Source organism: Oryctolagus cuniculus, chromosome 7 (genome assembly GCF_051225735.1).
Source record: "Oryctolagus cuniculus isolate XC-2025 breed Fujian yellow rabbit chromosome 7, ASM5122573v1, whole genome shotgun sequence".
NCBI classification, from domain to species: Eukaryota; Metazoa; Chordata; class Mammalia; order Lagomorpha; family Leporidae; genus Oryctolagus; species Oryctolagus cuniculus.
This window is the reverse complement of record NC_142873.1, coordinates 24,558,047-24,576,877: the sequence shown is the minus strand read 5'-3', so window position 1 is coordinate 24,576,877 and position 18,831 is coordinate 24,558,047. Positions and strand designations below refer to the sequence as shown.

Below are 18,831 nucleotides of genomic sequence, written 5' to 3'. Positions count from 1 at the left end.
TTTCACAGTAAAATGCCTAACTGTCCTCTTTAGTAACAATGCATGTTTTGCTCTCCATGTCCTCTCCTGAGCTCCAAGTACTGGCAGCTCAACCTAGCATGCTGACTGGTTCCAATGTTCAAGTACTCATCTCCCATTCTCTTTTGGTGGGTCTACCGGAAAGAAAGGAGAGTATCTACAGTAATTAATATCTTACTGTTGCTCTTGCTGTCCACCTGCAGGCCTGAAGGATGACCACCTGAATACACACTGTGAAGTTCTGGATGTAGTTTCCAAACTTCAGTCTCTTTACAGCTGAGGGACTCTGTCCTGGAAAATCACCTGAAAGCCTGCAGGAGTAGGGAGAAGCTGTGTTTGAAGAATTCACAAATACAGTGCATTGAAGCCAACCACTACCACCCCCCACCACACCCCTAATTCTGGGTTTTGGCAAATCCCAAATCAGGAGTTTCGGACCAGGAGTGGTTCAGGAGGTGACCTCAACTCCTTACTCTGAACAGCTACAAAGTGCCTGGTGCACCCAGTGGGAGCTCAGCACCTCGACCTTCCACCCTCCTGCCCTTGCCACCAGGATGCCCGGCTCCCAGAGCCTCCAGGAGGCCTGCAGCAGACCCGAAGATCCAGGTGCACTGGGATGTGCGTCCAGAACTAACCCAAAATACAGGCCCAGCTCAAGTGTCACCTCCCCACAAAGTCACTGTCTCCTACTCCCTCCCGGAAGGCTGCAGGCCAGCACCCGGCACTGGGAGGCATGGCATTTGGGGTTCACCCGTGCTCCCATGAAGGAAGATTCCCCCGTGGGAACCCCGCTCCACCTGTGGGCATGGCTGGAGGAGGAAGGGCCGAGCCAGCCTCCACCCTAGGACTGCAGCCTGGGAAAGTCCAGGGCCCCAGTGCCCTTGCCAGGCATAGGGTCTCTCTAAGTGTACTCTGAGCCAGGGCCTCAGCCATCAGCAGCTCTCTTGTTTCCAGAATCTGCTGCAGGGTAGTTCAGGCTCAGTCCAGCAGGGGGCTTCAGGCCAATCATTGCTGCCCTGAGGCAGGACCAGTGCTGCAAGCCCCGCCCCATGCCAGGCTGGCTATAAAGTTGATGGTCATTGGTGGGCAGCTGGTAGTTGCAGTGTGTGCGCGTGACATGTGTGGTGTTAGGTTCTTGGCCGTCCCGTTTCGTGCCTTGGGGCTAAAATCCGGCTGTGGCCCCTGAGTCAGGAGGTGCAGGAGAAGAAGAGACAGACCTGGTGAGTGCGACCGCCCACCTCTCCCGCCAGCCGTGCTGGCTGAGGCTTGCAGCATGTGCTGCACTTGGGGAAGCAATGAAGGCCAACTCTCAGCAGGAAAACCAAGTGCGAGGTGCTGATTTGCTAACTGATGCAGCATCTATGTGGTCTGCATGGGCAGACAGGGGGAAGGGTTTGGTAGAAGGGTGCTGGAGGTGCACTGGGCCCTCGTGCAGCTGCCTGCTGTAGGCATCCAGGGCAGAAGAGTCCTGCGGGGTCCCTAGAGATCCTGGACATGCTGTGCCTTCCATCATCCACCCTCCTGCACTGCTGCTGGGGGCAGTGCTTCTGCGGTTCATATCTCATTGGAGTCCATGATCATTTTCTCATGATGGGCTGATCTCACACAGTGACAATCATGGAACAAATCACTGTTCTGTGGCATCTGCCTCCCAGGAGCATTGCAGGTGGACAGGGGGAAACGGGTGACTGGTGGCACCTCCTGTGCATGGTCTCTGGCCCAAACTGGACCGAAGGTGGAAAGGGAAGGAGAGGAGCTGGCTCAAAGCAGTCCTGCTGCGGGTTCCCTCAGGTGCAAAATGTCTCCCGATTGCGGTTAACCTTGCAGGGAAACTGTCTCCTTTTGTGGGCCAGAGACAGCATCTGCTTTATTAGCTGTGCAGTGTATTGATAATTAAAATTTGGGCAGTCCTATCTTTACTCCTCACAGCATAGTTACATTCTGAGGAACTGATGAAACTGCTCAGTACTTCGGGGCTGAGTGTAATATTAGGTGGGTAAGCCTGTTGTTGGCTTTTGGTTTATAGCTATTGGGTGACTTTATTTGGTAAAAATGCATTCAGGCTCAGTAGTGTATTCAAGGATGACCACTTAGTGAATTGTCTTTTTTTTTTTTTTGTAAGAATAAGAGTATTGAAGACCAGGTTGAGCTACCTATGGCAAAACTCCACCATTCCTGGGAAGGCCACAATTGGCAAGAAAAGCAGGTAGCAAGCTTTCATCAAGTAAGTTGAGATTCCTGTGTTTGCAATCTGAAGCGCTCACTGCTGAGCTGGGAGGGAACTGCTCTGAGCACAACTCATTAGAGAACTGCTCTTGCAGACCTTCCCCGAAGGAAGCAGTGTTGCGGTCAGAAGCATTCCAGGAGCTGCTGGCCAGCAATTGTGAATTAGGCTTGAATTGAATCCATTGGAAGTATCACAAGAGTGCAGAAAGGCTGTGTCCTCAAATGAGCAGCTCACTAAGGAGAATTCGACTTAACCTAGAAGGTCTGTTTATCTCCGCTTATTTCGCAGCATATTCACACCAGGTGGGGAAGATAAATCACCCTTCAGCTCTGCAATGGCAGTGCTCTTGGTTGAGGCTGAGGATGCTTTTCATTGCATGCAGTGTTTGTAAGAGACTTAGTTCCCTGAGGATTTATGCCTCTCCTGTAAATACATTTTTGGCATTAAAACAAACTGAAGTATTTCTGTTTTAGTGGTATGGAACCAACTTAAGTATTGTGCCTACTGGCATCTTTGTCTTTAAAGAGCTAAATCCGCAGGATTACAGGATTGAGTAAAAACAAGAGAATAGCTAATCCTAGTACTAGAAAAGCACAAGGGATTATTTGATCATTAGCTTCCTATATTCCTCATGTTTCTTTTTATTTTTCTGCCTGCTCTTCCCTACCTACAGATGGTCTGGCTGTATTGTAGGCTTTTTTAAAAACTGAATTCTGTGAAGAAAATATAGGCTACTGGCTAGCTTGTGAAAACTTCCAAAAAAAAATCCACCCACCCCAGAAGCTATCCTTATATGCAAGAAAAATATATACACTCTTCTTAGAAAAAGGCCCAAAAGAGGTAAGACACAATTCCTCATTTCAGCATAAAGTGTACATTCTTGACATCAAGAAGCAACAAAAGAAGTAAAGACATAAGACTAAAGCAAGGGCCAGGGAATCTGAAAAGCTTCCTCTCCTAGTGCCCTGTCTTTCAAATAAGTCTCCCCAGACCTGGCAGGTGGAGCTCATCACACATTACAGCTTCTGATTTTCACTTTCAAAGAGCAGAGCCCCCTTCTCTAACAAAGGATAATGAGTGATCTTTGTTTCAGATGAACATGCGTTCAAACCAAAACTCTTATTATCCAAAATATAAAAGAAGCTATGACTCCCAGCTTTACAACTGCCTGGAAAAGGGTGTATTGCTTCATAGAGAATAAATTTCTGAAGTTGTATTTATTTGCAAGGCAGAGTTACAGAGAGAAAAATAGAGGGAAAGACAGAGGTCCATCTGCTGGTTCACTCCCTAAATGGCCACAATGGCCAGGGCTGGGCCAGGCTGAAGCCAGCAGCTTCCTCCAGGTCTCCCATGTGGGTGCAGAGGGCCAAGTGCTTGGGCCATTCTCTGCTGCTTTACCCAGCAAGGAGCTGGGGAAGAAGTAGAGCAGCTGGGAGTCAAACCGGCATCCATGTGGGTTGTTAGTGCTGCAGGCAGCAGTGTAACTTGCTATGCCACAGCACCAGCCCCCAGAAAGAACTCTTATCCCTGGTCTTTCTTTTGAGTCAGAATGCTACCAGGACTTGTGTTGAAAACCACAGGTCACCACAGAACCCCATGAGAAGAAAAAGGAGCCCCAGAGTAGAGGACATGTTCTGTTTCCTAAGGCAGAAGTTTTTGACTGCCAGAGACAAACATTCAGTTCAGCCTGGGTGTTTGGGAAATATACCTCGCACCTGGGGATTCCAGTTCAGGTAGTAAATCAGGAAGCTGGTGACTGTCCATGAGATGCCTGTATCAGAACAGCTTCCACCACCGTGAAGACACAGGCAGGAAATACGTGGTCTGAGTGGGGTGGGTCTCACTGGAAAAGCAGGACTCTGAGATGGAAGATAATGCAATGGAATGCTGTTGTTCTAGACTCACTTAAAATCAATAGGTCTGGGATTCTGTGGCCTTAGCTACCTAGCTCTACATCTTTCCTTAAATCCATCCATGTTACCACATGGTTTTAGTTCTAGGTTTTAAGTCCAAACTAATGTAACATGTTTATTATGTAGACTCATCCATTCTATTGTTGTGTATTGCTGAACCTGAAGTGATGTTTGAATTGTTAAATGGTATATAAAATAGTGAGTGCTCATGTGTAGAAAACCACAGTGGCTGTTCCAAGTGCCAAACACTCTTGAAGGCAGTTAAGCTTTGAAGTGGTCTTTGAATATTTGAATACATTTATTTTGATAACTAATGTCATTGAATACTCAGAGTCCAGGTGTGAGTTGATTTGATTTTGGTAACTGGAAATATGACCAACATAAGATCTTTGTAGTAGAGAAGAAGCATGCATTACTGAATCTGTGCAGGGAGAACTGACAGCCCCCAGAGCTGAGATGAGGGTGGCAAGGAAGATGCTCTTTTCTAAACCTAAGTCACAGCACATCTTTAGAACGACCCAGGGTTAAAATTACTAACAGAATCTTTAATTAAACATCAAGGTCTTTGATGAGAATAGAACATTGACCTAAATCCCTTCTTGAGGATTAAGAACCAGCTAAATAGGAGGCTGCAGTGGTGACCTCGAAGGGGTTGGAGCCTGGGGTCAGGGGTCGTGGGTCCCAATGGCTGGCCCAGAATCATCACGGGCTCCCTGGTTCGTGGGCTGGCACCATGGCTCGGGGCTCCAGAGGTCGGGGGAAGCCTACTGGGCCCCTTCTTGCTTCCTTCTTTGGGCAGAAGTCAGGGATCACAAAGTGACCTAAAGTGACCAGTTTGGTGCCAAAATCCCTGAGGCAGCACTGGAGTCTGGGCCGGGCCTGCAGACAGGGCAGAAGCAGAGGGGAGAAACCGGGACCTGGGGGCCAAGGCTGCAGGTGTTCCTGTTGGCCCCCAGGCACCTGCGGGGCCTCAGCCTCTCTCACAACAGAAACGTGCATGCACCTCAGACCATTTTTACCTCTAATTCCACTTTAAAGAAAGGTTTATCGAGGATGGCTCTGTGGCATGGGGGTGCAACCACAGCCTGCAGGGCCCGCATCATGGGCACCAGTTCCATTCCCTGATGCCCTACTTCCTCTCCCACTCCAGCCAACGAGTGCAGTGGTGATGGACAGGTGCTTGGACCCCACACGACGTGGGAGATGGGTGGGGGCTCATGGGCCTTCAGCCTTACCCAAACATTGGGGAATCAAACCAGCAGATGGAAGACCTCTGTCTCTATGCCTTTCAAATAAATCTATTAAAATAAATAAAAAAGAAATGCAAATAAAAAGAACCAGCTAAATAGACGTGAACTGTATGGAGACAAACACCAATATTACATTACTCAACTCTCCACTGCTCCAATGAAAAGAAGACAAATAAGAGGGATATAGGCCTCCCCTTTTTTGTTATCCTTCCCTTGGTTCCAACTAGCATGGGCTTCCAGAAAATGCGCAAGGAATCCATTCTCTTCTGTGGTCAATACATGATCTCAGAATTTCCCTTATTCATTTGCCTAACAGATTTTGATTATGTTACTCTAGGGAAAGGGAAGGCAACAAAACTGCCACTTTCCCCCATTTTAAAAATCTGTTATTTATTTGAAAGGCAGAGTTACAGAGAAGGGGTAGAGACAGATCTTCCATCTGCTGGTTCACTTCCCAAATTGGCCTCAGCTGAGCCAATCTAAAGCCAGGCGCTTCTGCCAGGTGTCCCAAATGAATGCAGTGGTTCAAGCACTTGGGCCACCTTCTGATGCTTTCCCAGGCACATTAGCAGGGAGCTAGATTGGATGTGGAGCAGCTGGGACTTGAATCAGCACCCATATGGGATGCTGGCACAGCAGGCCATGGCTTTACCCACTGTGTTGGTACCGTGTGTGTGTGTGTGTGTGTGTGTGTGTGTGTCTGTGTATGTATGCATGTATTTTTTTTGCTGTTCTTTTTTTTAACTTTTATTTAATGAATATAAATTTCCAAAGTACGACTGATGGATTACAATGGCTTCCCCCCCATACCGTCCCTCCCACCCACAACCCTCCCCTTTCCCGCTCCCTCTCCCCTTCCATTCACATCAAGATTCATTTTCGATTATCTTAATATACAGAAGATCAGCTTAGTATACATTAAGTAAGGATTTCATGTATTTTTATTTCAAAGACTCATTTATTTATTTGAAAGGCAATGTTAGAGAGGGAGAGACATAAGAAGAGAGATCTTTCAACCTCTGGTTCACTCCCCAAATGTCCACAACAGCAGAGGCTGGGCCAAGCAAAGCCTGGAAGCTGAACAGCAGATAATCTTTAGTTATTAATTTAAAATGAATAGGCTGTAGCTGGTGCTGTGGCATATAAGGTAAAGCCACCACCTGCAGTGCTGGCATCCCCTATGGGCACTGGTTCATGTCCCAGCTGCTCTGCTTCTAATCTAGCTCCCTGCTAATGTGCCTGGGAAAGCAGCAGGAGATGGCCCAAATACTTGTGCCCCTGAATCCATGTGGGAGACCTGGAAGAAGCACCTGGCTTTGGATTAGCCCAGCTCCAGCTACTTGCAGCCACTTGGGGAGTAAAACAGCAGACAGATCATCTCTATGTATGTGTCTCTCTCTATAATGCTGTCTTTCAAATAAATAAATAAATAAATCTTTAAAAAAAGGTTTCTTAATGTATCCCTAATTCAATCCAGGAACAGTAAGAGAAGCATTAAATATTGCTACCTATATTTTTATTTATTTTTATTTTTTTATTTTTTTAAACTTTTATTTAGTGAATATAATTTTCCAAAGTACAGTGTATGGATTACAAAGGCTTCCCCCCATAACTCCCCTCCCACCAGCACTCCTCCCATCTCCCACTCCCTCTCCCATTCCATTTACATCAAGATTCATTTTCAATTATCTTTATACACAGAAGATCGATTTAGTTTATATTAAGATAAGTTTTCATCAGTTTGCAGCACACAGAACATAAAGTGTAAAATACTGTTTGAGTACTAGTTATAGCATTACTTCACATTGGACAACACATTAAGGACAGAGATCCCACATAAGGAGTAAGCACACAGTGATTCCTGTTGTTGACTTAACAATCTGACACTCTTGTTTATGGCATCAGAAATCTCCCTGGGCTCTAGTCATGAGTTGCCAAGGCTATGGAAGCCTCTTGAGTTCACTGACTTTGATCTTACTTAGACAAGGTCATAGTTAAAGTGGAAGTTCTCTCCTCCCTTCAGAGAAAGGTACCTCCTTCTTTGATGGCCTGTTCTTTCTACTGGGATCTCACTCACAGAGATCTTTTATTTAGGTCCTTTTTTTTCTTTTTTTCTTTTTTGCCAGAGTGGCTTTCCATACCTAAAATACTCTTATGGGCTCTTCAGCTAGATCTGAGTGCCTTAAGGGCTGATTCTTAGGTCAGAGTGCTGTTTAGGACATCTGCCATTCTACAAGACTGCTGTGTATCGCACTTCCCATGCTACCTATATTTTATATAGTCTAAGTATTGTATAAAGTAAAATATACAACACTAGGAGTATGCTATCAGTAATTACACTACCAATCTCAGTGATTATAAATAAGAATTTTAGCAACTATACTGATTCTGAACAGTGATTCAATGATTCTGTTTTTAAATTTAAAAATGTCCATGAACTTCAATGTTTCTGTGTAGCTCCTAATAGAACTACAAGCTTTAGAATTTCTATGCTGTTTAGCATTTCATCTTCAGTGCCAACTTGATTATTACACTGCTGGTTTATAAAACACTTCACAGTCATGTGAACCTTACCATAAGATAGGACTGTGTAGAATAAATCCTTTAACTATAAAGACAATCTTATCTCACAAGGGAGGAAGATCCAGAGGGGTCAAATGACTTGCTATTGTCACTTAGCTCTGTTGGCACAGAAACAAGGAAAGCTCTCAGTTTCCTGCCACCTCCCCTTACACCACCTGCCTCAACTAGATGAGCCTGTATTAAGGATATTCAGGCACCATGAGTTTAAATGAATTTTTCAAGGTTACATGACAAGTACCAAAGCCAGAAGCAAAAATTATTGCTTCCATCTTTCTCTTCCTTGTCCACAATGGAAGTCTGATGTACAGTTATGCATTATTCTAATATCACAACCAAGAAGCATTATTTTTCCCCAAATTTAACAATGAAATTCTTTTTTTCCATTGAGGAAGTTATTTTAATGGATGATACAAACATACTTGTTTTGTTTTTTAATTTGAGATGCAAAGAAATGAACAAGTAGACAGAGAAGTGGTATTCACCCTCTAGTTCACTGCTGAAATGTCCCCAGTGGTCAGGGCTGGCCCAGGAGCAGTGAAGCCAGTCATCTGAGCCATCACTTGCTAGCTCCCAGGGTCTACATTATCAGGAATTTGGAGGCAGGTACTGGAACCAGGAATAAAACCAAGAAACTCCAAAGTGGGACATAGGCATTTGAACCACAAGGCTACACCCTGGCTTCCAGACTTGTTTTGTCACCAGTCCTCTGAAAAGGAAAGTTAATTACAACCTAAAATCCAAGACTCTGGAGTCCTCAGGTGTGTGTGTCTATGCAAGTTTCTGCATGAGAGTTACTTGGGTTGCCCAAGAGTCTGCAGTTTAGAGAGAACAGAAGAGTGAAACATGTGTCAGAGGATGTCAGCATTGGAGAGGTGGCTGTGCTCTAGTCAGAGGCTGAGGAGGACAAGTCCACAGGGAGCAGCAGCTTGATTTAGTCACAAGGAAACCAGCTCTTTCTGGATTCATCCACCCCTCCCAGCTGACTGGCTGTGAAATTCTGATTGAATTCACCTGAAAATCGCACTCACACCTGATTTGGTGGGAATTAACATCTGGTGCTGGTTCTGCGGGCTGGGGCTTTAACCCACTATGTGATAGCACTGGCCCCTGTAAGTGGTTTTCTTAATTATTCCCAGCTTTCTGTCTGTTTTGTTTTTAGATTTATAATAATTTATTAATGAAAATGGATGTAGGAAGGTAAATTTTATTCTCAGGGAATATATAGAAACAAGATGTATGATGAATTTGTCATGACTATCAATCATTGCATTTATCCAAGAAAAGGCAATGTCGTCTCTCATTTTTTGTTGCCATAGCAAAATATATATTTGTTATATGATTTCAATTGAAGTCAAGGACAATATTCTAAATTTTGGGGTCATAATGTCCAACACATTCTTTAGTGTTATACAGATGATGCAGTGGGCAGTGTTTTAGTTCCACCCTGGAAATAAACACTTAGCATTCTGCAAGAGAATTATTTACCTAGGGCTAAACCACAAATCAGTTGCATTTATTATTTTTTTTGACAGGCAGAGTGGACAGTGAGAGAGAGAGAAAGAGACAGAGAGAAAGGTCTTCCTTTGCCATTGGATAACCCTCCAATGGCCACCATGGCCGGTGCACTGCAGCCGGCCCACTGCGCTGATCTGATGGCAGGAACCAGGTACTTATCCTGGTCTCCCATGGGGTGCAGGTCCCAAGGACTTGGGCCATCCTCCACTGCACTCCCTGGTCACAGCAGAGAGCTGGCCTGGAAGAGGGGCAACTGGGACAGAATCTGGCACCCCGACCGGGACTAGAACCAAGTGTGCCAGTGCCACAAGGCGGAGGATTAGCCTAGTGAGACGTGGCGCCAGCTGCATTTATTTTTTTAATTGTTAGAGTAATGCAGTCCTTAATAGTTTGAGGAGATGAACTTGATTCCCAGCTAGAGTAAGAACACTGTGGGGAAAATAATCTACTGTATGTTCTTTTACATTTTAAGATTGTATTTAACAATTTATTTATTTATTTGAAAGAGTTGCACAGAGAGAGGAGAGGCAGAGAGAAAGAGAGAGAGGAGAGATCTTTCATTCAACATTTCACCCTCCAATTGGCTGCACTGGCTGGGCTGCACCCATCTAAAGCCAGGAGCCAGGAGCTTTTTCTGGGTCTCCCACATGGCTTCAAAGGCCCAAATCCTTGGGACTTCTTCTACTGCTTTCCCAGGTCATAGCAGAGAGCTGGATCAAAAGTAGAGCAGCTGGGTCTTGAAATGTTGCCCATATGGGATGCTGGTGCTTTAGGCCAGGACATTAACCCGCTGTGCCACAGTGCCAGCCCCAAGGTTTATTTATTAACTTATTTGAAAGGCAGAGTAATAGAGATAGGGAGAGATGGGTAGTGAGAAAGAGATCTCTTCCATCTGCTGGTTGATTCAAGAAATGGCCACAATGGTTGGCCAGGCCAAAGCCAGGAGTCTGGAACTCTATCTGGGTCTCCCATATTTGTGGAATTGGCCCAAATACTCAGGCCATCTTTCACTGCTCTTTCAGGCACTTTAGCAGGGAACTCAATTGGAAGTGGAGCACCAAGGACTCAAATTGTCTGTCCACAGGGGATGCCTGAATTGCAGGTGGAGACTTACCTGCTGTACCACAATGCTGGTGCCTACTGCAGGTTCTCAAGCAAAGCTCTCTGTATTTCCCTCAGTCACAAATGCAGATTATAGTACAGAATTTCTCAGGTTCTGTTCTTGGGTAAATAACTCCATAGCTTTTACTTTAATTTGTTATCATGTTATTTCAGTTCTTCAAATGTTTATAAGTAGAATAATTATAGAAAAAGCAAAAGCTACTTTCTATTCTTTCTTGAATCTCCTCCCTTACTTAAAATATTTATGAGCCTGATAGAGAAAGAAATTGATGGAGTGAGAGAAAGCTAGAAAGCTCCCATGCACTTCTTCACTGCCTAAATAAAAATATCAAGCAGAGGTGGGGCACAACTGAAGCCAAGAGTCAGGAATGGAATCTAGGCCTCCCTCTTGGTTGGCATCACCATTGCTTCCCCTGGTCTGCATTAGCTGGGAGCTGGAAACTGGAGCTGGCACTGAAATCCAACTTTGGAAATTTGATGCAGAGAGAGAGTATCTGAGCTGGCATCATAAACACTAAGTTAAATGCCTACTGTCTCTTTTAAAAATTTTTTTCTCTGCCATAATTGCATTGACTGTGTATAGTGTTTTTCTGGAAATTCTTCACTATTCAATCCCTTCATAACTTCCCTGATGGTTTCTTGTCTTTTTCCCTGAATACTTTTACATTCTTCTGAACACTGCTCATTCCAGAGTGACTCTTGTCCCCCTTTCAGCCTACTGTGCAATTGCCCTTGACATAGTCTGGCCTTTGTGAACAGAAATTCCTGTTTCCCTCCAGCTTGGGCAATTTTCACAGCCTTTATACCATAGGTTTGATCCCCTGTTGAATGCTTCTGTGTGGCTGCCCAAATGCTCACAAATCTGAAATGAAATGGCATTCTTGCTTCTTCATCCATACCCATGTAGAAGATATACAATTGCCATTGTTTGTTAGGTGACAGAGTTGACATGTTGACCAGGAGTGTTCTGTCACAGGTGATGATAGCATTTGAAGACCTGGCTGTGTACTTTACCTGGGAGGAATGGCAGAACATGAACCAAGCTCAGAAAATCCTGTACAGGGATGTGATGCTGGAGACCTACAGCAGCCTGTTCTCCCTGGGTGAGTGACACTCATCACATGCCCAATGGTAACATTTTCTTGCTATTTGACAAATAAGTGAGCACTATTCATAAAGTTGAATGAGGGACAGGTATAGAATTTGAGTCCATGAAGAATCTGAATATCTACCACCTGGGAAGGATTTCACATTGGAACATTTGTTGCATAGCTCCTGGACCAAGCTGTACTCCTTTCATTAACCCAAGATAGTGATTTCACAAAGTCTATATTGTTTCCATTAGTAGGGCACTGCATGACCAAACCTGACTTGATCTTCAAGTTGGAGCAAGGAGCAGAGCTCTGGATGGGGGAAGAATGCCTACATTAGAGGCTTCCATGTCAATGTGTACATAACCGGCAGGGAGGCCAAAGCAGAAGCAGTGCAACAGATGTTGACTGGTGTTCTTTCCACGAGTTTTTCCCAAGTCTTACTCCTGAAGACAGCTGGTCCTGTGATTCAGACACAGACATTCTACAGTATCTATGGAGATCAGTATCTCTGGTAAAGGCAAAGGAAATGAAGTTTTCTGTGAAAATCAACAAACCTCCAGAAATGCAAATTATCACAGAGGAGTGTTTATAGAAAGAAACAAGAGGAGGTAACCAGGGCTGACATCTTCACAATGAGTTAGGAATCAATTTTCAATAATTGAGCAGACTCTGGGTTGCAGAAACAAATTATTTCAACTGGTGAGAATGTATAGCCAAGGTGGTATATTGGGACTTTCTGTAACTGTTGTAGTTCTAAGAAGATTAGGATGTCAGGTTTCCTTAGAAATATGGGGAAACTGTAAGAGTGCAGATGAAACAGAGATTTTCATCAAAAAATCCCACAAATGCTGTTTGCCTGGGAAGACAGAACACAAGACAACCACATATTCAAATCTTGTCCCATGAATGTGATCCTGCTTAGAGTATAGACACATTTCACTCTTTACCTTCAAGGAAATGATCTAGTAAAACTTCCCCATATTTATGGTTGAAATATCACAGAAGTACAAAACCCACAATTTTTCTAAAAATGAATTGAAAAAGGGGCTGGCGCCATGGCTCACTTGGTTAATCCTCCCCCTGCAGTGCCAACATCCCATATGGGCCCCGGGTTCTAGTCCTGGTTGCTCCTCTTCCAGTCTAGCTCTCTGCTGTGGCCCAGGAGGGCAGTGGAGGATGGCCCAAATGCTTGGGCCCCTGCACCTACAATGGAGATAAGGAGGAAGCACCTGGCTCCTGGATTTGGATTGGCATAGTTCCAAGCATATTTGCCATTTGAGGGCTGAGCCAATGGAAGGAAGATCTTTGTCTCTGTCTCTCACAGTCTAACTCTGACAAATAAATAAAGAAATAAAAATACATTAAAAATGAACTGTGTGGGGAGCAAACCGGACTGGACTGAGTTACTGGAATTAAGACTTATTCTATGCATCTGCTCTCCCACAATATGGCGCTGGGAGAGAAGTAAACAGCTTCCGCACAGCTGCCTCCAGTTCAACCAATAAACTGTAGGACTTGCTCCGGATTGGAGAGCGGCGTACTCGGCGTGTGGGCAGCCGAGTTAGGATTGGCAGAGGAGGACTATAAAGGAGGAGAGAGACGGCATGCACCAGGAACATCTAAGGGGAACACCTGTGCAGCCCCCGAGAAGAGCCGGCCGGCGGTGTGCCGCTCCCCTGCGGAAGTGGGGAATGTGGCCAGGGGGAACTGCCCTTCCACGGAGGTGGAAGGGATAGTAGCCAACCCGGGAAGAACCAGCAGCAAACCCGGGGAGGGCCGAGCAGACGAAAGAACAGCGCAGGGTCCTGTGTCATTCCTCCACGAAGAGGGGGAGCGACATAATGGTGCCGTGACTCGGATATGAAGCCTAGGAAGGGTCTTGTGTCGTTCCCCCACAAAGAGGGGGAGCGACAAACTGAAAAAATGAACAGGGAAAAATTGGTTTCTAGATTACAGGTGAATATATTTATTAAATATTAGTCCATTCTGTGAAGTCTTATTCATTTTTGTGAAAGTAGAAAGTGAGAGAGAAACAGTGAGGAATAGATTTTCTATTAACTCTCTCCCCAAATACTATCAACAGTTATGACTAATCTGAAGCCAGAAGCCTGGAATTTCACCTACTCATCTCTATCACAGGGTCCCAAGCACATGAACCATTCTCTGCTGCTTTCCAGTATCTATTATCTCAGAGCTGTATTGGAAGCAGAGTAGCCTCGGCTTAAACTGGCACTGTTTTGAGATACAAGCATCCCAAGCAGTGACTTAAGACATCTTACCACAAAAACCATTCAATCATACTTGGAGAAAATTCTGGTAGTAAACAGGATCATGGATGAACATTGGAAAATCTATGGATATAATTTAATATATTAATGTATAATGGAGAAAACCTGTATATTCATAAATATGTATCTTCTAATCATTTTTTTGAAAATCTTTTGATGGAATGAGGATATAATCCTGAGCCATTCTCCCTCATTGCCCATAGTAGATAAACTTTGGAATGTATTCCTTGCCCTTGAAACTCAATTGGGTCTCACAGCCTATTGCCTTCATACCCCAGCCTGCATTATTTTCCAGGTTCCTAAGGCCCCCACCCAGTTCCTGGAATTCCCCTCCACTGCTGCCCCCTACCCTCATGCCCAGCCTTAGCCCTCCTTAAAAAGGTCTGGCCCCTGGGAATTGGGGCCTTCATGCTCCATCTTGTACAGACAGGCAGTTGGTCACCCACCTCTGTGGATTAATTTTCTCTGAATAAATTCTGTCTGGCTGTAAATTCATACACTTTCTCATCTATTCTACAACTCTTTTCCTAACATTTTGGTGCCCTGTGTGAGGAGGCACCAATGCAGAACTTTTCCTAACATCTTATCCCTCTTAAATACAAGTAACTTCATTTCTTTTACACGAGTATGCTAGAAGAAACAATTATATTTGATGTAGTGACATCATTTTTTTTCTCACTTCAGTTGCCATGAAACTGGATGAACTGATTAAGACCAACCAGGAAAGTCTGGAGAAAAATCTGAATCAGGATGTTATGAAAAATAATAAGATATTAACTCCCAAGGGAGTTGAATTCAGAAAAACACTTAATTTAAGTATAAGCCATATTCCAAAACTGAGTATCAAAAAGAGAAACTATTCAGGAATAAAACCTGAAGAATGCAGTATATGTCACAATGTGTGTCCCCATTGTGGGCATGATCAACTACAAGCTGGATAGAAATTTTGTGCTACTAAGGTACCTGGGAACACTCTCCAGTTCTGTGAACCTCTTAATCAACAGCACAAAGTTCAGACCATGGAGCAGGCACTTAAACAAATTGGACAAGGGAAAGTCTTCAAAAGGAAGAATATATTCTGTGAATCTGAGAAGCTTTTTATGGTAGAAACCTGTAATAAGTCAACTGCCACTATTAGCAAGACAACTCAAATAGTACAAGATTTCCATAAGAATTCTAACCTCAGTATACATCAACAAAGTCCCAAAAGAGAGAAAGTTTATAAGTGTATTGGGCCTGTGTAACCTGTTATTTACCAATCACATGTTAGACTGAATCATAGACAAAATATAAGGAAGAAATCCTATGCATGTAAACCTTGTGGGAAATCATTCAGTATTAAATTCTGCCATACCCTCCATCACAGCACTCATATAGTGGAAAACCCTCATGTGTGTAATGATTGTGGAGAAACCACTCACCAGAAGTCAGATCTCATTAGACATCAGAGAATTCACACAGGGTTGAAATCTTATAAATATAATGACTGTGGGAAGTTCTTTGCCAGAAGAAACACCTCATAAATCATCAGAGAATTCACACAGGTGAGAAACCTTATGAATGTTATGACTGTGGAAAATCCTTTGGCCAGAAGGCAAACCTCCTAAATCATCAGAGAATTCACACAGGTGAGAAATCTTATGAATGTAATCATTGTGGAAAAGCTTTTGGCCAGAAATCAACACTCACAAATCATCAGAGAAGTCACGCAGCGGAGAAACCTTATGAATGCAATGACTGTGGAAAACCTTGGGCCAGAAGTCAAACCTCATAAATCATCAGAGAAGTCAAACAGGGGATAAGCGTTTATGAGTGCAATGACTATGGAAAACTCTTTGGCCAGAAGCCACACCTCATAAATCATCAGATAATTCACACAGTGGAGAAACCTTAGGAATGCAATGACTGTGGAAAAAGCTTTGGCCAGAAAACACAACTCAAAATGCATCAGAGAAGTCACACAGGGGAGAATCCTTATGAATGCAATCATTGTGGAAAAGACTTTGCTGAGAAATCAAAGCTCACAAAGCATCAGATTATTTGTACTGGGGGGAAACCTTATGAGTGCAATGACTGTAGAAAAACCTTTGCTGAGAAGACAAACCTCAGAAAGTATCAGAGCCTTCACACCATGGAGAAAGCTTATAAATGAAATGACTGTGGAAAAGCCTTTGGTCCCATCCTTGCATACCAAGGATAAATCCCACTTGGTCTGGGTGGATGATCTTTCTGATGCATTGTTGGATTCAATTGGCCAGATTCTGTTGCAGATCATTGCATGTATGTTCATCAGGGAAATTGGTCTATAATTACTTTCTTTGTTGCACTTTTTTCAGGTTTAGGAATGAAGGTGATGCTGGATTCATTGAAAGAATTTGGAAGAATCGCCTCTCTCTCAATTGCTTTGAATAACTTGAGAAGAATTGCAGTTAGTGCTTTAAATGTCTGTTAGAATTCAGCAGTGAAGCCTTCCAGTCCTGGGGTTTTCTTGGCGGTGAGGGTCTTTATTACTGATATCATTTCCATCCAGTTATGTGTGTGTTTAGGTTTTCTATATCTTTGTTGCTCAATTTAGGTAGGTTTTACGGATGGAAGGATGGTGGAAAGCCTCTTTGCTGTACTTCATAACTATAAGATATCAGAGAATCCACACAGGGAATTTTCTACATGACCTTTTTGTGCAAGTTATATCTCATGAAATATTAGAGAATTCACCAAGGGGAGAAATGCATGAATGTAATACATGTGAATAAGACTTTGTGGTGCAAATCAGACCTCATCAAACATAAAAGAATTCTCATGGGGAGCAATTTTATGAATGTAATGACTCAGAGCCTTTTACCATAATTCAGCCCTCATTGTACATCATCAAATTCATATAGGGAAAAACTCCTTTGAAAGTAAAATCCCTTTAATTAGAAGCCATACCTCATAAGACAACAGGGAATTCACATGGGAGAGAAACCTTATGGGTGTAATGAGTGTTGGAAAGCTCTGCCCAAATCTCTCCTTATATCAGAATGCACAACATATATCTCTAATGAATGAAATAAATGTGAGAAAGTCATTTCACATAGGTAATGCCTCATAATCCATCATGGAATTTGAACAAGGGAGAGACCTTAACAATATAATGAATGTGGAAGGGCTTTTCTCCAAAATTCATGTAAGTATTGTGACAAAGCCTTTTGCTAGAAATCACATCCTATCCAACAGAGACTCATGTAAAGGAGAAAGCTTATAAATATTATTAGTGTGAAAAGGTTTTTTGTCAGAAGTCAATGTTACATCAGAAAATTGACACAGGTGGTTTCTTAGGAGTATACTGATTGTGTAAAAACATTTTCTTTATTTCAGGCTTGTATAGATACAGAATTCACAAAAGGTGATAGTCTTTACATGCTGTAAATACGATAAAACCTTTAGCCAGAAATTAGACATCAACAGACTTCAGAGAATTCATAAGGAACAAAAGTCTATGCAAAGAATTTGGAAAATGTATTTCTGCTTTAAATCAGTCTTCAATTCCCATGAATAGACTCACAAATGAGAAAACATGCATGCATAGAAAAGTTTTGTACCATAAATTATCTCTAGATGGTAAACTAATAACTCACACCAAAGAAAAATCATGAGTGTAATGGAATTGGGAATCGCTTTGCTATAAGGCAGATTTCCAGAAAGCTTAGCAAGATTACAGAAAAGTCTCTGAAAATGTAACATGTCTGAAAGATTTGTTGGCATCACAAGCTGGAGGATAGCTCAAGTGCATGTGTTTTTGTGACCTGGCATCCAAATTGATATCTCTTTTTCTTTGATGAATTCCTTGTTTATTTATTTAACAGATATAGAGACAAAGGATTCCTGTCCATTGATTTACTACTATATGCCCACAATTGCCCTGGTAAGGTCTATGGCAAAAACAGTGCTGAGGGCTGTGAATCTGATTCATCACTGATAACACTGAAGACATTGGTTCCTGGTTCTTATGCTGCTATGCATGGAAATGTTTCTCTAATTTCATTTTCAAATAGTTCATTGTTAATATAAAGAAATGCTTCTAATTTTTACAATTTCATTGAAATAATTTGTGATTAATGTGTACTAGTCATGCATTATTACAGGGTGTAGTACAATGTTTGCACACATTTATGCAGTAAAAAGTGATCAAGCTAAGCAACTACAGTTTTATTAATTTTTTAAAGATTTATTTATTTGAAAGACAGAGTTACAGAGAGAAGTAGCAGCAGAGAGAGAGAGAGGTCTTCCTCTGCTGGTTCACTCCCCAGGTGGTCCCAATGGCCGGAGCTCTGCCAATCTGATGCAAGGAACCAGGAGCTTCTTCCAGATCTCCCACTTGGGTGCAGGGACCCAAGGACTTGGGACATCTTCTACTGCTTTCCCAGGCCATAGCAGAGAGTTGGATCAGAAGAGGAGCAGCCAGGACTAGAACTGGTACCCACAGGGGATGCTGGTGCTTCAGGCCAGGGCGTTAGCCCACTGTGCCACAATGCTGGCCCCCAAGCAACTACAGTTTCTAATTCTTCTCCATGATTTGAGACTACCAGCTCCTCTCCTTCAGTTTTTACACAGAACCTAATATGGTTGAATGTAGTCATCTCATTATATTATGGGACACCAGAAGTTCTTGCTGCGTCTTTGTATTTTGTTACCTATTATCCAATCCCCCTCTATTCCTAGCTGCTTCCGTTCTCAGCCTCTAGTAATCACAGTTCTGTGCTCAGATCCATTATTTTCTTTCACTTCCACATGTGACAAGGACCAGGTGACATTTGTGTTCCTGCTTCTGGCTTATTTCAA

The 18,831-nt window shown here is 43.2% G+C and overlaps 1 long non-coding RNA gene across 9 annotated transcripts; it reads left to right on the top strand.

Annotated features, from left to right (window-relative positions):
* The first annotated feature begins 1,004 nt into the window (after positions 1-1,004).
* Positions 1,005-18,395, top strand: LOC149125373 (uncharacterized). Of its 9 annotated transcripts, XR_016237032.1 has the most exons (6): positions 1,005-1,238; positions 2,141-2,242; positions 2,340-2,506; positions 2,919-3,085; positions 11,605-11,731; positions 16,347-17,849. It is a non-coding gene; the product is annotated as an uncharacterized LOC149125373 (long non-coding RNA). The 9 variants fall into 9 exon arrangements; XR_016237035.1 differs by lacking the exon at positions 2,340-2,506 and having other exon boundaries at positions 1,007-1,238; XR_016237033.1 differs by lacking the exon at positions 2,919-3,085 and having other exon boundaries at positions 1,009-1,238.
* The last annotated feature ends 436 nt before the right edge of the window (positions 18,396-18,831 follow it).